The sequence below is a fragment of the Ambystoma mexicanum genome, chromosome 1p, assembly GCF_040938575.1.
Source record: "Ambystoma mexicanum isolate Mex_15411 chromosome 1p, UKY_AmexF1_1, whole genome shotgun sequence".
Taxonomy (NCBI): domain Eukaryota; kingdom Metazoa; phylum Chordata; class Amphibia; order Caudata; family Ambystomatidae; genus Ambystoma; species Ambystoma mexicanum.
Window position 1 is genome coordinate 62,162,589 of NC_090921.1, and position 24,363 is coordinate 62,186,951.

Genomic DNA, 24,363 nt, shown 5'->3' on the forward strand with positions numbered 1-24,363 from the left:
GGGGCGGGTGCCAGGCGGATGCATTTGTAGAGAACAGATTTAGTAAAGTGCCAGTGCAGAGCTAGTTAGGCCGATTCAGTAGCATAGTATTCAGAGCATTCGTTAGGCTGGGCTGTATAGGCTAAGAAGCTGGTAGTGGCAAATATAATGAATGGCCGCTAGGGGCAAGCAGTAACACAGATAATCAATGGCAGGCAGTAACACAGATAATCAATGGCAGGCAGTAGCCCAGATAATCAATGGGAGGCAGTAACACAGATAATCAATGGCAGGCAGTAGCCCAGATAATCAATGGCAGGCAGTAGCCCAGATAATCAATGGCAGGTAGTAACACAGATAATCAATGGCAGGCAGTAACGCAGATAATCAATGGCAGGCAGTAGCCCAGATAATCAATGGCAGGCAGTAACGCAGATAATCAATGGTAGGCAGTAACGCAGATAATAAATGGCAGGCAGTAGCCCAGATAATCAATGGCAGGCGGTAACACAGATAATCAATGGCAGGCAGTAACACAGATAATCAATGGCAGGCAGTAGCCCAGATAATCAATGGCAGGCAGTAACACAGACACTCAATGGCAGGCAGTAACACAGATAATCAATGGCAGGCAGTAGCCCAGATAATCAATGGCAGGTAGTAACAGAGATAATCAATGGCAGGCAGTAACGCAGATAATCAATGGCAGGCAGTAGCCCAGATAATCAATGGGAGGCAGTAACACAGATAATCAATGGCAGGCAGTAACACAGATAATCAATGGCAGGCAGTAGCCCAGATAATCAATGGCAGGCAGTAACGCAGATAATCAATGGCAGGCAGTAACGCAGATAATAAATGGCAGGCAGTAGCCCAGATAATCAATGGCAGGCAGTAACACAGATAATCAATGGCAGGCAGTAGCCCAGATAATCAATGGCAGGCAGTAGCCCAGATAATTAATGGCAGGCAGTAACACAGATAATCAATGTCAGGCAGTAACACAGATAATCAATGGCAAGCAGTAGCCCAGATAATCAATGGCAGGCAGTAGCCCAGATAATCAATGGGAGACAGTAACACAGATAATCAATGGCAGGCAGTAACACAGATAATCAATGGCAGGCAGTAGCCCAGATAATCAATGGCAGGCAGTATCCCAGACAATTAATGGCAGGCAGTAACGCAGATAATCAATGTCAGGCAGTAACGCAGATAATCAATGGCAAGCAGTAACACAGAAAATCAATGGCAGGCAGTAGTCCAGATAATCAATGGCAGGCAGTAGCCCAGATAATCAATGGCAGGCAGTAGCCCAGATAACCAATGGAAGGCAGTAACACAGGCAATCAATGGCAGGCAGTAGCCCAGATAATCAATGGCAGGCAGTAACACAGATAATCAATGGCAGGCAGTAGCCCAGATAATCAATGGGAGGCAGTAACACAGATAATCAATGGCAGGCAGTAGCCCAGATAATCAATGGCAGGCAGTAGCCCAGATAACCAATGGCAGGCAGTAACACAGGCAATCAATGGCAGGCAGTGGCCCAGATAATCAATGGCAGGCATCAACACAGATAATCAATGGCAGGCAGTAGCCCAGATAATCAATGGCAGGCAGTAGCCCAGATAATCAATGGCAGGTAGTAACGCAGATAATCAATGGCAGGCAGTAGCCCAGATAATTAATGGCAGGCAGTAGCCCAGATAATTAATGGCAGGCAGTAACACAGATAATCAATGGCAGGCAGTAGCCCAGATAATCAATGGCAGGCAGTAACACAGATAATCAATGGCAGGCAGTAGCCCAGATAATCAATGGCAGGCAGTAAAACAGACAATAAATGGCAGGAAGTAGCCCAGACAATCAATGGCAGGCAGTAAAACAGATAATCAATGGCAGGCAGTAACACAGATAATCAATGGCAGGCAGTAGCCCAGATAATCAATGGCAGGTAGTAACACAGATAATCAATGGCAGCCAGTAACGCAGATAATCAATGGCAGGCAGTAGCCCAGATAATCAATGGCAGGCAGTAACGCAGATAATCAATGGTAGGCAGTAACGCAGATAATAAATGGCAGGCAGTAGCCCAGATAATCAATGGCAGGCGGTAACACAGATAATCAATGGCAGGCAGTAGCCCAGATAATCAATGGCAGGCAGTAACACAGATAATCAATGGTAGGCAGTAGCCCAGATAATCAATGGCAGGCAGTAACATAGATAATCAATGGCAGGCAGTAGCCCAGATAATTAATGGCAGGCAGTAGCCCAGATAATCAATGGCAGGCAGTAACACAGATACTCAATGTGTACGAAAATTCGTAACTCAGTCTAAACTTGCAAAATATGCGTTCAAACGTTCAATCGGGACCCTGGTTGCTTACATGCGCACCCCTAAATCCGACATACAAACCCACCTCTGTGCTGTGAATCCTATGTGCAAGTGTCCCTACGCCTGCCTTTGGGTGGTGTAGTGATGGAGGGATTTGTGTGGCCATTTCTATGCCGAGAGGCTGCACGGCTTGTTCCATGAATACATGTTATTTGGTGCAAATGTGGGCGTGAGAGGGACTGCCAGTGGCCCATCTCTCGTAGTGCCCACTTTTTCGCATTTTCCTCTCCATTTTCTGAGCTCCGCCCCCTTCCCAGCCCACTGCGCATGGTGTCAGGCTCTCAACAGCTTGCAGAGATGTGCCGAGCCTGCACAAACTCCACACAAGTCCAGGAAAAGTCCTGCGCATTTGATTTCATGAATCAACAAAGGTGATTTTGCATGTAGTTTGGCATGCAAGTACCCTATTTACAGCGCAAATAATTTCATGAATCGGTTTCTTAGCATTCAAACAGAGGTACCAGTAATACAGCATTTGCAGCAACCTGCATAGAATCTTTGCAGCAATGAAGTCCATCAGCGTTCTTGCAAAGCAACTATTTCAACATTATATATAAGTGACCCTGTACAATGGCACAGTCTTTTTCTTCTTACCATGCACTGGAACCAAACAGTGGCCGAATCAAGCCCTCTCCAGTGCCCACAAAAGACAACCCCCACATCTATGTATGTGTAGACATGCTGCTCTCTATGGAATGACGCGCGGAGTGTGTGATGAGAGTGCAGCAATGGGAGCCCAACACGCCCCTGAATGGGCATGGACATAACTTAAAAATGCACTCCTGAACATTTCAACTCAAACCTGCCCATTGGGTCATTACATAACCTTCTTATCTGTTTTTATGCAGGGCTGGAATAAATCTACATGGGTGTGTTATGGGCTTATGTCTTATGGTATGTTACGATTAGCTGTTCTGTCATGTTAGGCGATGGAATTGCAATCAGCTATGTGGCTATGTTTTGTTTTACTGCCCCTTGTGGGAACTATGGGCCTCATTACATGGATGGCGGTAAGGATTTACCGGTACCGGTAAAATACTGGTACCGGTAAATCCTTACCGCCTTACTACGAGGTCCCTTTGCGGGTTGGGGGATTTAACGCCTGCTTTTTGCAGGCGTTAAAAACCAACCTGCAAAGGGACCCAGGGAGCTAATTACGGTACCGCAATTTGCGGTACCGTAATTAGCGCCTTCCCCATTCCCATTGAGCCCTATGGGCCAAAAATGGGAATGGGGAAGGGAAATGGTGGAAGGGGGAATTACCGCCCGCCAACCTTGGAATGGGGTGGTAATTCCCCTTTCTGCCAAGGCGGTGCCGGTATTTTACCGGCATGAACCATGGCGCTAGTAGCGCCATGGTTCTCCGCCATCCGTGTAATGAGGCCCTATGTCATGTGTGTTTGGCTTCGCATTGGTATGCCATGTTGCTCTGATGTGCTATTTTTATTATTCTATGCCATGCCATTAAATGCTTTGCTACTCTTTGTGCTCATGCTATACTGGCGTGTATGGGATGTCTGCTGTGTTGTGAATTAAACATGGGAAAGGGAAGAGGAGTTTACTTTCATAGTCAACAGGCAATAGTCAAGGCGACTTTGGCAACATAAATATTTTTCTGGGGGCGACTCACTGTATGAAAACAGGCAATCCTTGTGGCCCAGGGTTAAATCTCAGAGTGCCTCCTGATATTAAAATATAATTCTGTGTGAATGGACTAGACCTTTATCAGCGATGATCATATTTAATTTGAAATTTCCAGAAATGAGGGGCGGGGGGGGTGGTTGGATGTGAGGGGAGATTCCTTAGAGTTAGCAGGACCTCCCCCACCCCCTTCTGGGTAAGTAGTTCCTGTGTTCATCTGAGAGCCTGCAATCTACAGTGGGGTGCTCTGCTCGTCTCCATTCGTCTCCATTGTGCCAAGAGGGGCAATGTGTAAAGAGTTAGCATTAAAGACTTATGTAAAAAAAAAAAAAAAAAAAAAAAAAACATTCTCTAGGAAATAAGTTCTACACTTTCAGTTCAATTGTAAATAGTTCTCATTTAAGAATTTTGGGCTATATCTCAAAATAAAAAGACATGCCCATAGAGTGAACGCGGGGCCTGATTCACAGCGTTTTTCAATGGGATTGCACCAGTATAAAAGGCTTCTGTGATTCAGTCTTGCAAACATTAGTCAATTGACATTTACATGAGCACTGGGCCTAGGTCACCATGTACACAGGACCATGTCTGCAGTGAGTCTTTATATCTCTGGGTTTGCAGATTCTGTTACCTTTTTTTTAAATGTGTTTTTAATAAAGCACCAACTGCAAACGAGTCACTTTGTAGCGTATGGGAAGCAAAAAATAGGAACGGTACATAAGTCTGTTCTTTTGGACAGAACAGACGACCGGGTTAGGGGAAACGCTGACCCATCAAAGGAGGGGGGGGCAAGACAGACACCATTTTGCAAGACTATAGATCCAGCAAGGAGCTTGGCTTTCAGGTGAGGCCAAGGAGAACTACAACATTTTAGCAAAGGTCACGCAATCTGTATGCGAGCAATGGACATGATAACTCCAAAATAAGTGCTCTGATGGCTGCCCATTAATTGGTTTCCTAGAGTGTTTTTGCATGTGCATTTTTCTAAAATAACCTATCCTATTTACTCGGGAAACAAGCGGTCGTTTTGTGGATGTGTCTGCAGTCGTTTCGTGGATGTGTCTGCAGTCGTTTCGTGGATGTGTCTGCAGTTGTTTCGTGGATGTGTCTGCAGTGGTTCGTGGATGGGTCTGCAGTCGTTTCGTGGATGTGTCTGCAGTCGTTTCGTGGTTGTGTCTGCAGTGGTTCGTGGATGTGTCTGCAGTCGTTTCGTGGATGTGTCTGCAGTGGTTCGTGGATGTGTCTGCAGTCGTTTCGTGGATGTGTCTGCAGTCTTGAATGAACATGGTCGGACAGTGGGCAGATGCGTGGTGTCATTTTCATTTGAATAGAGGAACATCATTATCAGACTTTCTTTTCAAGACAGTGAACGTGTTCTGTTAGGATATGTTCATTCAATTTTCACTCACTATATTGAATCTAGGGGCCTCATTATGAGGTGGGCGGTAAGGGATTACCTGCAAAGGTAAGGGCAGCAGTGCCGGTAATCCCTTACCACCCTACTACGAGTTCCCTTTGCGAGTCCTTCCCTAACGCCTGGTTTTACCAGGCATTAAGGACGGGGCCCGCAAAGGGATACTGGGGTCAATAACGGTACCGCAATTTGCGGTACCGTTATTGCCGCCTTCCCCCTTCCTATTGAGTCCTATGGGGGCTCAAATGGGAATGGGGGATAACTCTGGTGAATGGGGAATTACCGGTCCCTGCGACCTCGAAATGGACCAGTAATTACTCCATCCACCAGACCGGAGTAGGTGTATTTTGATTTGTGCCATCTTTTGAATCCAGCGTTACCTAATATTATAGACTCTGAATTGCACCTGAGGAAGGGACTCTGGATCACGAAACGTGTTGTGCTGATGACATTACATAAAAAAGACACATTTGACAAGTGAACTGTTGTGGAAGTGAATTCTTTGAAGTATATTGGACTTGTGAATTAGTAGACTATGTATATATAACCAGATGATTACAACCATTTACTTATTTAGGCTGACTTTTGAGCACTGAGGTGTGCAGGGGACAAAATTGTCGGATACAATTGGATACTTTTCTGTAGCGATTGCCTCCGATAGAGCAGGCAAAGACAATTGATGAGCTTGATTAGTTTGTGACAGCAAAATTCTCTTCATATTTCCTTTCAGCATCCATTACTGGAAAACATGACTGCATTGCACAGAACCAAAATAATTGAAGTTTTTTCAAAAGAAATTCCAAGAGCTTTTCTATCACTCATGGTCATGTGTCATAAATTGTGTTTTTTTTACTAAATCCCTCCATGTCCAGTAATTCAATGAACATTGTAAGGAAATATTAGAAGAGACTAATGGAGCAGCCAATCAGGTTTCCAAATTAGGGGTTGCAACCTACATTAAAGGCCTGTGCTCCAAGCAAGCACTTGGCTACTTGGGCACCGTCCATAGAACTTTGTCCCTCTTTTTTCCAAACCCTCCTCACTCCCTGTCCCGCCTGGAGTAAAAACGCATCCCCATTTTGGAATATACATTCCAGTCCGTTTCGGAGGTCTTTCGTGGCCATTGTATTTTGCTACCCTCTAGACTATTAAGTATGGTATGGGGCTGTAATGGGACCAGATCTTAAACAAGTGTTCCCTCGATTTGATTTTACTGACCATTGAAGAACTATCCAAGAGTTTGACTTTAATCGATAGCGAAATCACTGAATTGAAACTCTAGTTAAATTAATTTAAGGCCTCTGATATTGGAGGTCATACATCATAAAGTGTCCTGATATCGTAAAGACAGAAAACAGAGAAAAATATGCAAGTTTGAAAGTTATACCTTGACTATATGAGAGACATCGTGTACAATTGGTACGAATATTACAGTCAGAAATTTGGAAGGGGTTGACAATAGAAATCCTGATAGACAACAGAGAACATACAACTCTAGTGACCAGATCGAATATCCAAACTCCAGTGGTAGTGCAGGCACAGCTCTAGAGTCAGTTCCAACTACATTGGCAATAACAACAGAAAACCGACTGACATTATTGATCCTGCTTCATCTATGCTATCTACCTCACCAATTCTGATGCAGTTTCCTTTCTTAGACCCAAGAAGAAAACCAGAAAAGGCAAAAAAAAACATTAAGAACAAGACACAAAACAATATTGAGAATAATATTCTTTTTTGACTGATTTGGTCTCCTTTCATTTATTGGAACTACGTCCAAAGAGTTCTATTAATCCTACCTTCAAGGGATTAGGGTTGTTTGCCAATAACAGAAAACTTCACGGCTGAAAAGACCGTAGCTAACTTGACTGTTACACTCAAACAACCCATACAGTAGGAATACACCCCAAGTCACCTTCACTTACCTATTTACAGCACACCTCCTTGGGTGCTTCAGTCAACTCCCCTGACTCTCTGCAACACCGGTTCTCTGCACTTATGTACTTGAGAACCAGAGCCACAGGGTCCTTTCTTTTTTGTTTTTCACATCTTTTTATTGATTTACGTGGGGGACACACCCGCTACCCCAATTCTGTTTACAGCAAACATAGGGAGCAAGGGCGATCCCCGCAACCCCGTTCCCCTCATTTGCTATAATAGGTTTGAATGGCATATTTGATCAAATTTTTGTTTGAACGAAATTTCTGTGCAGTCTAAATTTGGTCAAATACGCTGTTCGATCTTTTAATATTGGTCTTTTTGGGTATTTCCACGTACAACAATACAACACTCAATATGTTTGAGAATCAGGTGTTTAGACACATGAGTAAAGTACACGTCATGAAGAAACTTTCCAGAAACATCAAAAGTAATCAACTGAAGTTGACTGAGAATGTATCAAGAGATGAAAGTTTGATCATTAAACCTGTGGAAAAAAGGGATGCTATTGTTGTTATGGATTTTGCGTTCTTTCACGCCAGCTGTTTAAATGTTTTGTTAAATGAGGATGAATACAAGAGACTCGATAGGGATCCCTTGTTGTATATCAATAGCCTAATTAAGAACACCATGGAAAGCATAAAGGAAGTGGTTGGATTACTGTGAAGACTAAGGAATTTCTTTCACACCCATTTCCAATAACCCCAGTGTTTTACGCACTTCCAAAAAATCATGAACATGCAACCAGATCACCTTTAAGACTGGTTGTGGCTAGCACGAAGATTGTTTTTGATCTTTTAGTCATTTTCATAGATATGGTTTTGCAACCCTTGGTACAATCTACCAACATATACTTTAGAGACACCAAACACTTCCTAAATTGTCTTGGAGATTTAGAGTCTCTTCCCACACATTGCACTCTGATTGTACTAGACGTGTGCAGTCTCTAAACTTACCGCACCAAGAAGATATTCAAGCAGTTGAATGGCTTATCCAAAGAAAAGGCACCGTAAGAGATGACACCGTTAGAGCTACAACAATTCATCATTGAGCATCTATACATCATCCCTCACAATAGCTACTTTAGATATGACAACTAATATTATGCCTAAATTTCATTTACATTGATGAGCTTGGCAATGGCACTCTCGTATGCAAATATCTTTATGGATTATTTTGAGAAAATCTGCATTTTGGATAACTTGAATTGGTCAAACAACTTGGTTGTATGGAGGAAATACATTGATGATTTTTTCAGTAATTATCAAGCACTAAACCTCAATTTATTGATTTCTTCGATTATTTGAATAAGATTTCACATCACATTAAGTTCACCATCGAGGTAGGGGAGCCCTATCTAAGTTAAGAATAACTGAGCAAGGTTTAAAGACAGACATATATCAGAAATTCACAGATGCAAATAATGTTTTACACTATGCTAGCTTCCACCCTTGAAAGATGATGCAGATCTTCCCAATGGTCAATTTCTACGTATCAAGAGAATCATCACTAGCGCAGGATCTCTCTAAAAGGAATGCATTAACTTGGAGGAGAAGTTCATGACAAGAGGATATCCCTCGGACATAGTAGATCAGGGTAAGCAGAAAGCCGGGACTGTGACTAGAACATCACTATTACATCCTCTACTGAAAGATAAGGGGAATCCTCTTCTTTATGTGTCTGAATTCGGTATCGTGAGCGTATTTGGATACCTTTAAGGTTTAATTGAAGTTGTTGGTAAAGACATCAATCTTACGGCAAATGACATGTTTACAAGTCAATTCTTATACTCTGTCACCCATCTGCGGTATATTTCCTGTCACAAGACACACATGTTCCTAATATCGAACGTATTCAACACAAGTCAATTTAAGGACTATGCTACCCATGAATGGTGTGGTTCCTGCCAGGGAATATGCATGATTTTCGCATCGAACAAGGTTGCTGGAGAGCATATATAAGCATTTGGAGATGCAACATGTGCTTTTTCGAATTGCGCGGTTGTCAAGTGTTTGGAAGAACAACTAAACTAGCAGGTAGCTCAGCGCTGGTGTGTATTTGGTCTTTAGCACACCACTATGATTGGTAAATGTGCACTGGGCCTCATTACGAGTCAGGCGTTAAGGGGTTAACGGCGCCGTAAACGGCGCCGACCCTTAACGCCTGATTCCGAGGTCCCTTTGCGCCATGGTGAGTTTAACGCTTGCTTTTTGCAGGCGTTAAAATCCATGGCGCTAAGAGACCATGGTGCTAATTACACCACCGTAATTTACGGTGCCGTAATTAGCGCCTTCCCCAATCCCATTATGCCCTATGGGGCAAAAATGGGAATGGGGAAGGGTAAATGGGAAATGGGGATTTACCACCCCACTCACCTTGGAATGTGGCAGTAAATCCGCCATCCACCATGGTGTAAACGTAGTTTACACCTTGGTGGTAAGGGTACGACCCAGGCGGTAACTTACCGCCTGGGTCGTAATGAGGCCCACTGTCTTGATAGTACAACTCTGTATTTAAAGCCGTTGTCCGGCACATTACATACCTGTGGTCACTTGACAACATAGATTCTCAAGGTAATTATGTCTTATTGAGATTGTGAATCTCGCAAGTATTATCATTGGTGGAGATTTCTGAATCCTTTGTTAGAGATCATTGACAGCTTTACTCCCTGAGTCTTTGAAGCAATATTTGGTGACTTACTGTGGATGGAACCCACAGCTTTGTGGTTTCAGGTATTTGTTTATACACAGTTTTGAATATTTTAATTCTGTGTCTTGGTATTGCATGCAGACTAATGTAAGACACCGTGTATGTGTGGTTTTTACAGATGGGTGCCTTTTTAACCACAAGAATTAGTGGATGTTATCACAGCCCATTTAGACTGTTGAAATGAATTCATATGTACTATCAACAGTAAGATGTGACATTCTAAGTGTATTACAGACCATATACCTTTTGTGTGACCTTGATATACACTGCTCTGACATATTGTTACGTCATATCGTAGACTCAGTTTTGCACCTGATGAAGGGACTCTGGATCACGAAACTTGTTGTGCTGATGACATTACATAAAAGAAGAATAATTTGACAAGTGAACTGCTGTGGAAGTGAATTCTTTGAAGTATATTTCACTTGTGAATTACTGGACTATGTATATATATATGTATATATATATATATATATATATATATATCCAGACGATTACAACCATTTACTTATTTTGGCTGGATTTTCAGCTCTTAGGTGTGCAGGGGACGGGAATGTCTGATACAATTTGATACTTTTGTGTAGTGATTGCCTCCGACAGAGCAGGAAAAGACAGCTGATGAGCTCGATTAGTTTGTAAAAGCAAAACTCTCTTTATATTTCCTTTCAGCATCCATGACTGCATTGCCCAGGAACCAAAATAATTTAATATTTTTTTTAAAAGAAATTGCAAGGTCTTTTCTATCATTATCATAGGTTCATTCATGGTCACGTGACATAAATTGTGTTTTTTTACTACATCCCTCCTTGTCCAGCAATACAATGAAAATTGTAAGGAAATAGTACCAGAGGCTAATGGAGCAGCCAATCAGATTTCACAAATCGGGGGGTGCAACCTGCATTAAAGGCATGTGCTCCAAGCAAGCACTTGGCTACATGGTTACGGTTCAAAGCACTTTGTCACTCTTTCCCCAATCCCGCTCCCTCCCTGTCCCACCTGGAGCAACATACCCCCCCCCCACATTGGAATATGCATCCTGTACTTTTTGGAGGTCTTCACTGGCCGTTGTATTTGTCCAGGCACTTGCTACCCTCTGGACTATTAGCTCTGGCGTGGGGCTGTCATTATGCATTAGTGCCTGGCACTGAGGGCATTGTTGCTATCACACCTAAGAGCAATATAATGGAGGAAAGCATACCTTTATCACCTTTCCATGCACTAGGCTGCTTAAACATCTCATGCATACAGTGACACTTCTTTCATGAGTAATAATTGACTATTTTAGCCTATTAATAGAAGGGGTTTCCTGAATGAAATAGTTGCCTAGGTTTTCGGGCAAATAGTCTACATCTATAGACTCCAGTTTGTGGAGGTCCCACTAGGTACATACTTCTTGGACTCAGATAGTACACGCCCGATAAGCGGTCCAGACACGCCTCATTGGGTTCATATCAGATCAGATTTCTTGGTGCCTTCATTTGATGGTTTGCACATCTGGGCTTGTGACCAGTTCACCTATGGACAGTTGACCTGCATGGAGAGAGACTGCTGGGATTTGTAAATGTATTTCTATTTCCCAAACGTCAACGACTGACTTACCTTTTGCTCACAGCCCGGCCTGCTCGCAAGCTCTGAAACACTGAATAGCTGAACGCTGCTGGTTGTTCATAAAGGTTCTTGGACCCTGGCCTTGGAGAGATGACTCAGGCACCATAGACTCCCTCAAGGCAAGCTCATCTTGTTATCTTGGGAGTGATTATGATGATGACACTAAACAGCTGTTTGTTAACACATAGAGGTGCTTTGTTTACTCTATTAATCACCCAGCGGAGCACCATGACTCATCACCATGGGAGGGGCGGTGTCTACCCCACTTGGGAAGCTGCCTCTCTCCTGATATGTAAAAACTAAACAGAAAGAGCTGGGGAAATGGGTACACTTGGCAGGGATCACCGCAGCCAGTAGGGTAATCTTCAGAAGGCATGGGATCCTGCCCAACTCCTGAACATATGGATCCCTAAGGGACGGGAGGGCCCATGCTCCCCTCAACCAGTTTTGAGACAGTAAGAGGCATTATAATGTGTGGGCCTGGGGAAGAAGGGGAGAGGCATCAGGGGCAGGAGTGCCCATGCCCCCCTCACACTAGCCAGAAAGCAGTAAGAGGCATTATACTGTGTCGGGATGAGCATGAAACAGACAGGCATAAGGGGCAGGAATGCCCATTACCCACTCACACTGACCAAGAGGCAGTAAGAGGCATTATACTGTGTGGATCTGGGAAAGAAGGGGCGAGATATAAGGGGCAGAAGTGCCCATACCCTCTCACACTTGCCAGCAGGCATGACGAGGCATAATACTGTGTTGGCCTGAGGATGAAAGGTTGAGGCATAAGGGGAAGGGGTGCTCATGCTCCCTCACACTGGTCAGGAGGCAGAAAGAGGCATAATGCTGTGTGGGCCTAGGAAAGGAAAGGAGATGCATAAGACTCAAGACTGCCCATGCCCCCTCACACTGGCCAGAAGGCAGTAAGAGGCATTATACTGTGTGGGTCAGAAGATGAAGCACAGATGCATAAGGGGCAGGAATGCCCATGCCCCCCTCACACTGGCCAGGAGGCACTCAGAGACCCAAGCTACTCCTCACTGATGAGGCCAAACAAGGCTGAAACATGTTTGGGGATGCTTGTGGTCTCATGCAGAAGGGATGTGACCTAGCAGTTCGGGCTGGACTGCCCCTTTTGGGGTGGGACCAAGCCTGATTTGCATATGGTCTTTCCCCTTCTGTAATGGCTTAGCTGGTGAAGAACGATGGTCTGGAGCGTTGCCCAGAGCAATGCCAGTGGTTAAGATTCAGTCTAAACCTTCCAGCCATCACCTCTTTGTTTTTGCTTTGTCACCCCGAGTGGGACGGGTATGCCCAGACGTGGGTCCCGTGCATGCTGGGCCTAGAGACCCAAGCTACACCTCATTGATGTGGCCCAAGAAGGCCGAAACATGTTTGGGGATGCTTTTGGTCTCGTGCAGAAGGGATGTGACCTTGCAGTTCGGGCTGGACCGCCCCTTTTGGGGTGGGACCAAGCCTGATTTGCATATGGTCTTTCCCCTTCTGTAATGGCTTAGCTGGTGAAGAACGATGGTCTGGAGGGTTGCCCAGAGCAATGCCAGTGGTTAAGATTCAGTCTAAACCTTCCAGCCATCACCTCTTTGTTTTTGCTTTGTCACCCCGAGTGGGACGGGTATGCCCGGACGTGGGTCCTGTGCCTGCTGGGCCTAGAGACTCAAGCTACACCTCACTGATGAGACCCAAAAAGGCCGAAACATGTTTGAGGATGCTTGTGGTCTCGTGCAGAAGGGATGTGACCTAGCAGTCCGGGCTGGACTGCCCCTTTTGGGGTGGGAACAAGCCTGATTTGCCTATGGTCTTTCCCCTTCTGTAATGGCTTGGCAGGCGAAGAACGACGGCCCGGAGGGTTGCCCAGAGCAATGCCAGTGGTTAAGACTCAGTCTAAACCTTCCAGCCATCACCTCTTTGTTTTTGCAGGAGGCACTAAGAGGCATTATACTGTGTGGGTATGGAGAAGAAGGGATGAGGCATAAGGTGCCAGAATGCCCATGCCCCACTCACACTGGCCTGGAGGCAGTAGGGGGCATTATACTGTGTGGGTCTGAGGATGAAGCAGAGAGGCATGAGGGGAAGGGGTGCCCATGCCTCCTCACACTGGGCAGAATGCAGGAAGGAGCAGTATACTGTGTGGCTCTGGGGAAGAAAGGATGAGCCATAAGGGTATGGAAATCCCATGCCCCCCTCACACTGGCCAGGTGGAATCAAGAGGCATTATATGGTGCAGGTCAGAGGATGAAGCAAAGAGGCATAAGGTGCAGGAAGGGCCATGCCCCCTCACAATGGCCAGGAGACAGTAAGAGGCATTATACTGTGTGGGTCTTGTGAAGAAGGGATGAGGCATAAAGGGCAGGAATGCCCATGCCCCCTCACACTGGCCAGGAGGCAGTAAGAGGCATTTAACTATGTGGGACTGGGGAGGAAGAGAAGATACATAAGGAGCAGGAGTGCCCATGCCCCCCTGTACCTGGCCAGGAGGCAGTAGGAGGTATCATACTGTGTGGGCCTGGGAAAGAAGGGACGCGACATAAGGGGCAGGAGTGCCCATGCCCCCCTCACACTGGCCAGAAAGCAGTAAGAGGCATTATACTGTGTCAGGATGAGCATCAAGCAGAGAGGCATAAGGGGCAGGAATGCCCATTACCCTCTCACACTGATCAGGAGGCAGTAAGAGGCATTATACCGTGTGGGTCTGGGAAAGTAGGGGCGAGATATAAGGGGCAGAAGTGCCCATACCCCCTCACACTTGCCAGCAGGCATGATGGGACATTATACTGTGTGGTTCTGGGGAACAAGGGCTGAGGCCTACGGGGCAGGGGGGCCCATGTCCCCCTGACACTGGCCAGGCGGCAGTAAGAGGCATAATACTGTGTGGGCCTGAGGAAGAAGGGTTGAGGCATAATGGGCAGGAGGGACCATGCCCCCTCACACTGGCCAGGAGGCAGCAAGAGACATTAATGGAAAAACGATGCTGATAAGGGAATACCGGCACCACATTCTGCTCCGGCCTATTACGTGTCGACAACCCGGTATCAGCGCCACCACTGAGACCATGCTCCCCGTACCGGCATGCGCGTGAGCATGCGGCTCTTCGGGGCGGCAATACTTGGATGCCGCTAACAGGAGGACATCACAAGTCACGCGGACATGCAACTACCCGCATCACAAAGGCGATAATAAGGGATACTGGGATGCCGGCATAACCGGCATCGCGAATGACCCACTAACAGCAATGTGCAGTGTTCCCAACTGCCCCAGGTGCACAGAATCAGCACATGTGGAGGAAATGGAGTCTGGCCCAGCACAAAAGGAGCACTCCCACACACCACACCCCTTTCCACACCAAAATGATCCCACTTGCAGTTGCAATATTGGGCTGGAGGACATGTTTGCATTGCTACACCATGAGCACCAACAGCGACAGGCACTACAGAGGAGACTCAGGAGGAGTATGAGGGTGAGACAGGCCCAGCAAGTCCCACCAGTGCAGCCAATGGTACCATGCAGGCAGCCACCAATCCCTTGCATCAGAGCAAGTCCATTCAACCTAACCCCTGAGTAGATCCACACCCTGTACCGCCTGGACCCGGACACCATCACCGCCATTGTGGACATGATACACAACAACATTGTCAGCCTGATTGAAATCTGCATCGCCGTCCCCCTCTACTGACGGTAGTGTCTGTACTACACTTCCTGGCCACAGGCACCTACCAGCACACAGTCGGTCAAATGCATGCCATATCACAACCTTTTTTCATGCATGCTGAACCAAGTGCTGGATGCACTCCTGAAGCAATCAAGCAACTACATATCCCTACCACGGACTGCCCAGGAGATCCTTGACACTAAAATTGGCTTCAATGCACTGGCATGCATGCCAAACTGTATCGTTGCCTGCGACTGCACACATGTGGAATTGGTGGTCCCACATGCCATGGAGGTTGCGTACCGCAATCGTAACTATTCCACTCCGTGAATGTGCAGATGGTATGTGACTCCAGCAAGTTCATCACACATTGTTGTGCCCAATATCCCGGATCAACTCATGATTCAATGGTCCTTCGGAACTCCACGCTACCAAGCTACATGGAGCGACATGCTGGACAACGTGCCTGGCTGCTTGGTAAATTGCATGACAGGCACATGGCAGTGTAATGGGAGGGAGAGATGCACACACCACCAGGTGGGATTGGTGTGGTGACTGGACAATGCCCATACTGCAAAACACTGTTCCCCAAAGCATCCCAAACTGAACATGACACCCAAACCTCATAGTAATGATGGGAGCTGCACACCAATGACAATATGCCTACATCCCACAACACGTCCACTGCACATCATCAGACCTTACACTCTGTAATACAATGCATCAATATGCTATGAGTATGCACAATGTAAATGACCGCAGCAAAACACAAAACAGGACATGCATACATGTGTGCGCACAAATCAATCCCACCAAGGGAATACACTGCTTGTCACTGGCCCACCATCACAGTAGCTCTGCATGTCACAATGGGAATAATGAGCGCTGAATGAGAAATCATGATGAGACTTGTGACAATGCTACTAGTAAAAACACTTACGAATCACTCCACATCACATAGATTATAGCAAATACAGCGGTAGGCATCCACATGTACATGAACACCAGTAAGGAAGTGGACACCCTGCATCATCTGGACGACGCAACCCACACTTGAAACACTTCGCGCCTTGAAACACTTGTGTATAGGCGCGTTACAAATGCCATATCATATCATATCATATCATATCATGTAGACCATGGGACAGCACACATTGTTGCAAGTTAAAATGTGTGCATACATCCAGGAACATGTGCATGTGAACAACAAATATCTGCAGGAATGTGAGTGATAAGCACAGGTGTCATGTTAGGAATTGACTCACACCTACCTTATTTTTCACCCATGCAGGTGATACTGGCTATCCCTTGAAGCTGTGGTTCTTCACCCCTGTCCGCAGAACAGGCATGAAGAGGACTACAATCGGGCCCATACCCGTACCCGTGTGGTGATCGAGCAGACCTTTGGCCTGTTGAAGGCACGTTTTCGCTGCCTCAGCAGGTCGGGTGGGGTACTCCTGTATGGGCATGAGAAGGTGGCCAAGATCATCATGGCATGTGCCATGCTGCAAAACATGTGCCTCCGACGGAACGTGCCTCTGCCCCCTGACATTGAACAGCAACCACCAGGTGAGGATAGAGATGATGAAGAAGAAGGGGTTCCACTTCAAGCAGGTGGCGATGCACAGTAGGGCCGTGCTGTGCGCCAGTCTGTGATAGGCCAATATTTCTAAGACACATGGATGCAGAGGGTGCCATGGATGTGGGACTCAGGGCACTGGGTGTGGGGGTACATGGACACTGTGCACTGTAGACCAATAAAGCACACATACACAATAAGCAATGTCCAGTCATGTGATTTTTTTGTACACAACTGGTGTATTGAACAGGTAATATGAACAAAGTGCTTTGAGCCTCCACCTCACACACACTCCCTCCCACTCCCCCCACAACTGCCCCACACACACCCTCCCCCCCCACAACTCCCCCACATACCCCTTCCCTCCCACAACTCCCCAAACACCCCCTTCTCACCCTCCCTCCACAACTCCCCCACACACCCCATCCCCCTGCCCCCACAAGTCCCCCACACATTGTGTGCAATGGTATGCTACACGGGTCTACATTAGTCTGCACATGCAGGCTGCCCCTGCTATTTGTGTCCTCTGACCACCTCCGGGGGCGGAATGTCAGAGAGCCGCATGGTGCGCGATGACCGGCGCAGGGGGCACGTCTGCGCGGAGCTGGCCGATGACCCCGTGCCCGCATGCTCCACTGTCGGGGCAGGATGCTGAGCCGCCAAGGCATCGGCAATCCTGGCCAGGACCTGCCTCACTGCCGACAACTCCTCACATATGCGTAAGGTGCTAGACTCAATGGCCCCTTTCATGGCCGCAGTGTTCTCACGGGCCTCCTTGCTTGTCAGGTCCCCATCTGAAACTTACTGTTTCACAAGCCCTGTCAGCTCCTGCTGCTGCCCCTCCATTTGTACCATTTACCACTCCCCCTCCCGGACCCCTGTGGAGGTGGATGGGACATCTGGCAAGGGGCCCAATTTAGGTGGGTCCTCTGTGGGGCTCCAGGCCTCTGGTATTGCCTCTCCTCCAGATTGGTCGAGTGTGGTGCCATTGGGGGTGCTCATTGGGGTGTGCTGGGGGTTTGGCCGGGGCTGGGTGTGCTTCCAACTTCTGTAGACTGGTTGTCGTCCTCAGGGACACATACCTCACATTGGGACTGTTCATCGCCACTCTGGGGAGCTGTTGCAGCTGCATCCCCTACTGAGCTGTTTGCAGCAGACAGGGCCCCATCTGCCACTGACTCAAGTGCAGTGGATTCCACTGGTATAGGCACTGTAGGTATTGCGGCTGTCCTTTGCCGCCCCTGTGAATTGCCATCCTGTGTCGGCTTTGCCTTCGGTGGCTGATGTGGCTTGCGTGGGCCCTTAGATGTGGAAGGCCTGTTGCTGTCTTACCTGCCCCTGGCCTTCTTTGATAGAGTCGTGGCATGTGCAGCTGAGTTCTGTGCATCGCTGTCAGAATCTGAGCCTGTGGGGACCGAGAGAGGGACGGCATCAGTGATGGTTCTACATGCATCATGCATACATTGGTATTAGTGCAGTTGTACACATTTGATGATTTGCTGTCTTGGAGTTGTGACTTACAGGTTGCTTGCTATATGGGGGGGGTTTCAGGCATAAGTCTGGTTCAAACATGTGTAAGGTGGTGTATGCTGTGTGACATGCCTTTGTATTGTGGACTGCGTGTAGTGTGACACATGCCGTTTCGCTGTTTGTGGGGTGTGTCTCAGGTATGGCATTGGCATGCTACATGCATGTAAATTTGACGGTGCTGGGGACAGTATTTAGGCAGGGATGTGTCCATGTGTGTGTGATGGCCCATGCATTGCCTCATGTCACTGTCACATTAGTGGCCCATCATCATACTTTGCATTCCAGTGGTTTGTGTGGACACTCACCTCCATCTGCCAATGACGGCCCTCCACATCTCCCACACCCTCTATGGCCTCCATTCCAATGGCGCTGGTACAGGTTTCTTCCCATCGGGTGAGGTTTACGGGGGAGTTGGACCCGCCGCCTGTAGCCAGACCCTGACTCCGATTTGCTGATAAGATATTGCACACACAGAGGCGCAGGTCATCCCACCTTTTTTTTAGATCCTTTACGGTGAGGGGGGTGGTGCCAACCGCACTGACCTTCTGGGCCACTTGCTCCCATACTTCTTTCTTTTTTAGCTGTGCAGCTCTCCAGCGGTATGACGCAAAGACTATGTCTCCATTCTCTGCCAGGGTGTTTGCCAGCATGTTTAATTCGTCCTCAGAGAATCGCTCCTTTTGCTGGCAGGATGCTCCTTTTTTAATGGCCTTTGGCATTGTGCTGGAGATGTTGCTGCAGATGTAGCTGGTGGTGTGAGGCTCCAGGTCCTGTATCTTGAGAATTTCAATGGATTGTGTTTTTAAAGATGGCTGCTGTGGCATTTCCCGTTCCGGCTCGATGATGTTACTTCCAGTTCCGGTATTGTCGGCTTGGTATTGCCAGACACGTTATTGCTGGTGCCCGTTATTGCCTGTGCCCATTATTAAGGGGTAGACGAAGGCGGAGGAGGTGTCAGTGCTTTCCATGATGCCACTAATGGGAGTTTTAGGGTCATTTATGGCATGCCGGTACAGACAATACCGGCATGCTGCTACGCGCGTGCATGCATACTCGTAATCGGCCGCTGTTAGAAGCGTCAGTGCTACCCGGACGCAGTATTGCCTCCATGCCGGTAAATTTTGTTTTTTACCACAAATCTCGTAATGAGGCCCATTGATTTGTCCTTCTAATCATTTCTTGTCATTTTTAGGGTGAAATATACGCCCTAAAATTCTACAATTTTATACATGTGTGTGGATTATCATTAGACATGTCAGCATTGAAATTTGCCAGTGGCATCAGGTATACTTTCCGTGGAATACCCACTTCTCTGCCATTTCTATTCCCAATATGGCAGTGAAAGCTACAATGGGCCTCATTCTGAGTATGGAGGTAGCCATGCTGCTTTTAGAGGCATGGCTACCCCCATGTCGGGTACCGGGTACGGGTTCCTTGAATGGGGAAATACCGGGACATTCCAACCTTGGAGGGCCCGGTATTTCCCCATTCAAGAAACCCGGACCCGGTACATCCCCATTCCCATTTGAGCCCCCATAGGGCTCAATGGGAATGGGGAAGATGCAAACAACGGGCCAGTTAATGACTGTTTATTAGGATCGTGCTCTGCTTGCGGGACTGCTAAGGACATCTGGTTTTACCAGGCATTCTTAACGGGTCCCACGAGCAGACCTCGTAATGAGGTAGCGCCGTTAACCCCCTACCGCCTTGGTCGTAATGAGGCCCAATGTCTTAAATTATAACCCACAAAGTTACATTAAACTGTTAATTTTTTATATTCCTGCATAGTCCGGTTACAAAGATGAAAGTCTGAAAAGTTTCTTAATAAAATAGCTGTTTAAACCAAATGGTCAGCATTGTCCTCCAAATATGGTCATGCCTTGTGTTCTAGGATCTACTGTGAGGGGCCTTCTGTTGCTAGCATCCCCCCAGCAGAAACCTGTTTTAAGCTGATTTTCCCCCATGTAGCCACTGCCTTATAATTCCTTATCTTGTTTATTTTTCTCCTGAATCTGAAAAATCCTGCTGAATAAAACCTCCCATATAGGCACAGACAGGTTTTTGTTCAACATGGTACTTTTAAAATAGGCATTTGTTTCTGGTTTGCAAAAGCATATTTTTACATGTGTGAAGCCAGCTGGCATTTTCATTGCAAATTCGGTTTGTCTCTTCCCTCTGCATTTCCCCATTGTTTTGTAGCCATAGTTATTTTCTTGTAGGCCTCAATTTGTTTGAAACACAGATGCACTAAAATTGACATGGGCCCAGAGCCAGGGCATCTTTGACGCATTGATCTTTGATATTTTGTGGCTGAAGTAAAGCTTCTTTTGATTCCTTCAGAATTGAACAACAGCCTATCATTCAGGGATACTGCTCTTGTCTGCTGTAGCACAATGTGAATGTGAATGGGCATGGCAGAGTCTCCTTAATAAAATAGTGTGATAAAGAATCAGAGGAAAATGCATCAGAGCGGCATCATTTTTTATGTAAATAATTCCCTTTTTTAATGGGAACTGTGGGTTTGCAAGCAGCAGAGCAGTGCTTTCTCTGTGTGCTCCCGGTTCCAACTTGCCCGTTTTGTGTTTAGCAAGATGGTGCAGCCATCCTTTTGTCGCTGCAAGGCGCAATTGTGATGAAATGGTGCCCCAAGGGGCCAGCATAGCCATTTTGCTGTTGACTGCCTTAGTTTATCTGCCCAAGTAAAAATGTATATGCCCAGATGTGGGTGTCTTGTATGCTATGTCTAGGAAATACAGCTGCATCTCACTGCTTTACTCCAATAAGGCCCCACATGAAAATGACAAGGCCAGGATGGCAAGTATGGACCAGTTTCAGATCTTCGTCTCATGCATTACTTGCCAGTGGGGTTAGAAAATATGCAAATGGAAGAGAATGTATCTTTGTCTGTGTGAAAGCCTAGTCTACTCTGCCAGAACCTTTCATGATTTAAACTGGTAAGTACTCAATTGATAACCTCATACTGTTTGAATAACTTAACAGAGTTTGCATGCCAACAGTATACATCATGTGTTTTGTGGGCCTTGTTTGGAAAATATGATGTAAATCCTGGGTTCTGGGTGTTTAGGCAGTGCCGGAAAAGGATATTATTTGCTGTGGCACCCCACCAGTGATGGGGAGGACAGTGGGTTGGGAGGATTTCTACAACCCCCCCCCAATAAGCATTTGCCTCTTAGAAGATTAATCATAAACACTTGGAAAATAACACAAGAGAAGAGCGTTTTCTTTAATGTTGTGGGAAAAGTATAAAGGTACATCTTTCAAAACAAAAAAACAGTATTTAAATATGTCCAAAAGAGTGCAATAAGAGGTGGATTTAACATTTGAACAAGGGACACATGGCCATGCCCCTTCCCCCTTTTTTGTCTCTCTCCCCTCAAACACAAACAGCCAGGGATACATAGACCCTTCCAGTGAGGTCTTACTTTTTAATGTGTCTCAGAGGAAGACTATTTACAGGAAGTGATTAGCGATGTGAAACAGGTACTGGCAGTGCCCATTGCTGTGGCACTTTTTTCTTAAAATTATATAATGTGTGACTGTTGGGTGATATGTAATTAAGGAGATGCAGGGGACCTTGTCATGCATTTAATTTCACCTAGTGTCTTAGCAGATTTCTTTAACATTCTCATTAATTTCTATGCTGGAGTTTATAGGCTATCATTAAGGGTGGGGAAAATAAAGCTACAATCATAGTTGATCATTTTCCAAGTCAAGCGAAGTATAAAAAGCGGCACTAAAAGCATTTATCACCACTTTGTATGTACTGCAGGAAGTTGGAGGATGTGGCAGGTGAAGTTAGAGAGCAGATCGGACTTAACAGTGTACCTGCTCTTAAAGGTCCCCTCCCAAATCCGATTAGTTTCCCACCAGCATTTATTTTTACCGCTGACTTTTACACACTGGTGAAAGTGGGCAGATTACATTCTTTGAAAATATCAGGCCACATGTATTGAACAAAATTGTGAAATTAAATAGCAAATCAAAGTAAACACATCAAACAAAAAGCTATCATGGACAATTGCATATTTTCTAACCAGCATGTAAACAGTATGTACTAGACAATGATGTACAAGGGAATGGCAGGTGAGGAAGGGCCTCTACTGCCTGCCAAGCCCCACTGGAGGCGATAACAAGAAAGCTGCAAACACCTCAACCTGTACTGTCTGCCTACTGATCCCACTCCCCCCAACCTTAGCTCTCTCTCCTGCATGCTACCTCTCGCCCGTGCACTCAACTCAATTAAAGTGTTCTTTAAAAATGAAACAAAAAAATACAGTGTTTTGCTTCGAAATGTCATTTTGTAAGAAACAAGATGTCCTATTCCTTGCTTCAGTATTCTGGAGAGGGGGTCTGTCTTTTACAACTAGATGGCGGGACAACAAGCATCTCCTTTGGGACCTGCTGGGAGCAGCCACAATGATTAGGATGGCATTGTTGGGTGCACACCGTCTGAGATGGGACAAAGACAGTGGGCCTCGCTGCTTAGAGGAAGCATCACCCTTGATTCTCCCCAGCCAGGCCAAGAAAGACATGGTGTGGGTTTTTGGGGTAGGTGGGATTGGAGGTAAATGGGAATGTGGTCAGGGGGCCCTGACCTTATGGAAGGCGATTGGGTGTGAAAGCTGAAAGAGAAGTGGATGTAATAGAAAACGGGAGGAGCAGATGCCAAGGGATTTTAGGTAGATTGATGTTGCTACACTATTGTCCTAGTTTCTCTTTTGTGCTGCGCTGTTTTTATACAGCAGTGCCAATGCATTTTTGTCTGGATCTGGGATGTCATTTTCTTCTGGATCACGGATCTCGGAAATCTGAATTAATGCCAGCACTTTTTTTAGGGTACTCATACGGCCAGACACAGTAGAAATTGGGCCCCCCTGATCACAAACCTGGCCCACCAAGATGGAAATTCCTGGAGCCGGGCCTTTGGCCAGGAGGCAGTAATAGGCGTTATACTATGTGGGTCTGGGGAATAAGGGATGAGGCATACGGGCGGGTCATAGGAAGGAGGAGTTTGGTGTCGAGGGGAGTTGCAGGGGTATGAAGATGCTTGATGCCAGGGACATGGCCATTTGAAGGAGGGGGGAAGCACAATGGAGTGCTAGCACAGGAAAGGAAGGGAGTGGTGCTGTTTGCATGAACGGGCTACCCCAGGGGTACAAAGAGGGGGAACAGGTATTGAAGATGGAGGGGCATTGGGGAGAATATGCAAGAAAGGAGAAAGGAAGGTTTGAGAGGATGTTAAGGAGACGGTAGGGAGCAAGGGATAGGAAGGGAGGAATTTGAATTGCTTTAATTATTTAATTGTTGGGGGAATGAAAACTGTTTAATTATTACATGGTTTGACAATTTGTTAAAAACAGATATGTTAGTCTGTAAGGCCGGGGAGCCAGGTTAGCGTTTATTTGGCAGCTGTGGCTTGTTGTTGTTGTTACGCTCACCAGGTATCCACAGGGACGTCACTCAGCCCTGGTTGGATGGCTTGCACCTCAAGCCCTCTCCCTAATCCCTGGGTAATTTTTCAGATGGAAGTGAGGCCTGAAGTATAGGAGAACTGGATTCAAGACTTGGCTGTCTCTCGTAGGGTACCTTCCCACCTCCCTTGGATTCAAACCCTTCCCCTGGGCCTTCTCCTCACCTTAATTCTTTATGAGGTGCTTTCTCCATCCTGCTCCTCGTGGCAGGGGCGCGATGATGAGGTGCGTGCAGCGACCAAGTTACTTCACTTGGTAGAGCCCTGCTGGAGTCCAGGCCTGCTGCCACTCCATTTTGACAAGGTAGGTTTGCTGCTTTACAGTCTTGGTATTCAGTTCTTTATGTAAATAATAATGTCTTTCTTCTTCCCTTTAGGTATGGAAAGATATTTCAGAGTTGTCGTGCAGATT